The sequence below is a fragment of the Penaeus chinensis genome, chromosome 25 (genome assembly GCF_019202785.1).
Source record: "Penaeus chinensis breed Huanghai No. 1 chromosome 25, ASM1920278v2, whole genome shotgun sequence".
NCBI classification, from domain to species: domain Eukaryota; kingdom Metazoa; phylum Arthropoda; class Malacostraca; order Decapoda; family Penaeidae; genus Penaeus; species Penaeus chinensis.
The window spans coordinates 6,524,056-6,526,555 of NC_061843.1; the positions used below are offsets into that span (position 1 = coordinate 6,524,056).

General features: G+C 34.4%; 1 protein-coding gene across 1 annotated transcript in view; it reads left to right on the plus strand.

Annotated features, from left to right (window-relative positions):
• Nucleotides 1-2,500, plus strand: part of LOC125038564 (N-alpha-acetyltransferase 20-like) — a 7,670-nt gene that overhangs the window by 1,458 nt on the left and 3,712 nt on the right. The window lies entirely within an intron of this gene.

The window sequence follows — 2,500 nt, forward strand, 5'->3', positions numbered from 1 at the left end:
GCACTGCCTGCACAGTGGGCAGGAATAGGGTCCTGGACAGGGTATTAGTGTCCTTCCTGGAGTCGGCACTCTTCGGCACTTCCAGCCATGGCTCAAGGGTGTTACAATCCACCTGATTTATCCAAGGAAGTAATAAAAGAGCCTCCTTAAATCCCACAGAATCTGATCTTCCTCTAAGAGCTCTGTGCACTCATGATGGGTCATTCTCAACACCTGAGCTCTCACCCAAATTTTTCATGATAGTATATCATATTTCCTCTCTGAAAACATTATGACAGATCCTAATGTGTGTTTCCTCTTCTAGCCATTATATAGTTTTAAAAACACCCATAATCAACACAATGTAAACAAAGCATCTCTCCAGTGCTTATCAAGGAATAGAAGCACACAGAGCTGTCAAAAATCCCTGTTATGAAAACACACAATCAGAATGTAAAGAATTAAATAAATAACTGTTCATAAAAAGTTGGAAAAGTATGATAATATTTAAAGGATATATAAAATACAAAAACATAGAAGAACTGATAATTACAAAGTAATCATTATCTTAATCATTATCATAAGTGTAAAGTAACATGAACTAGTTGACATATCATAATAATTAGTTAAACGGTTAGTTTAGTACTTGAAACTGCAGAGCAAACCTCTTTTATAATTAGAAAAATTCAGTACTGCATTGATTTCTTCAAATTTAAATGAATATATATGGTAGATGTGTGCTTGCCTTTTCTGGAGTGCATGACAGTGCAAGAGTTAGCTGAGCAACCATAGATTCATGGACTTTAATGACTGACTGCTGTCTGTGCAGATTTTTTCTAGGTTAGATTATACAAAAGGACTGTACAAATCAAAGATCATAGTCTTTAAGGCAGTGAAAACAGCTTTCATTAAACAGCAGAAGTGAACCAATTAACTCAATGTCACCGGGAAAATGTTGCGCCCATTTTAGAAATGTTTGAGAAATTCTGAACAAAGATGGCTCTACACGTGCTTAGCCACAAAGGAGTTAATTAGTAGGCCCTTGTGGCCTTACCTGATATCACCTTTTCTTGAATTGGTGGGAAAAACTTTTTTTTTTTAACTAATGCTACAAATATCGATGGTGTTATCTGTATTATAGACATTATGTAAGTGACATTAGTAACAGCAATATAAGATAAAGTAAAATAATTTTAAAAATTAAGGAAAATGGTAAGCAGGCAATATAGATAGTACTCGTAATTGGCTCATTTGTGACTCCGAACAAATGTAGCCATCTATACGTAAAAACAATTAATAAAGTAAACTCACATTGGGCATGGTATGTACATACATGTCATGCCCGTAGTCATTGGCTTAAAGAAATCAATGAAAATATACCCTGGAAATGTCCTTACATGCCTCCAAGGCTAACCTCTTTTATATGATGGTGGCAACATCACAAGCAGTATGTAACTGTATGCATTCACTTTGAAATGGACCATATTTTTACTTTACTTCCATATACCGGTATTGGATGCTATCACATTATACCAAAATATGTATATATGAAATGTTTATTCCATATATAAGTCATCATGTACACATTTTTTTTTTGTTAGAAATACCTGTGTATGTGGAGTCATCTTGGGGTGAATTTAACAGTTCTGTTGTCACAATATTTATTGTGCATTTCAGAAATTTCAGAGACTGTTAACCCAGTGCTGACAGGCATGGCATGTATGTGCATGTCATACCCACTGTGAGTTTACATTATTAATTATATTTACACATTGATGGCTACACTTGTACTGTCACCAATGAGCCAATTTTGAGTGCTGCCTGTCGCACTTGTTTACCTTTTCACTTGATTTATGAAAATATTTTCCATTATCTTAATTTGCTGTTAATAATGTTTATAACATTATAGTAATTATTATTTCTACAATTAAAATAACACCATTAATATTCATAGCATTAGAAAAAAATACATTTTCCCCGCAAATTCAAGGAATGCTGAAATTAGGTAAGGTAACAAGGTCTACTAATTGACTCCTTTGTGGCTTAGCACCAGCAGAGCTATCTATGTGCAGAGACATTTCACAAAAATATAAAAAATAAGCACAGCATTTTCCCCATTTAAAAAAAATTCCCCGGCAGCATGTGGTTAATTGTGCTACTTGTGTTTCTGGGGTTTTGGTGTGGAGCTCCTGGATAGGGGAATATGGCATTTGGGAGAAAGGCATTTGGTTCACCAAATGATCTTTATGGCAATTTGTGTAATTTGTTTGCACATTACCAGGTTGAATTATCAGCCACAGAACCTTGGCTCGGGTTTTTTTGTTTTCCATTTTCGTTATCATATAAAATATAGTTTTCTTGTTGATTTTTTTTTCATCTTCCCACTTTTCTCTACTTTTTGAAATACCTATTATTAATTAATTTGTTCATATTCTGCCCAGTCACTCAAGAGATTCATAAGATTGATGGTTGGAGTCATTGTCCTGTTGTAAACTTTTACCACCTTCCACTGTAAATCAGT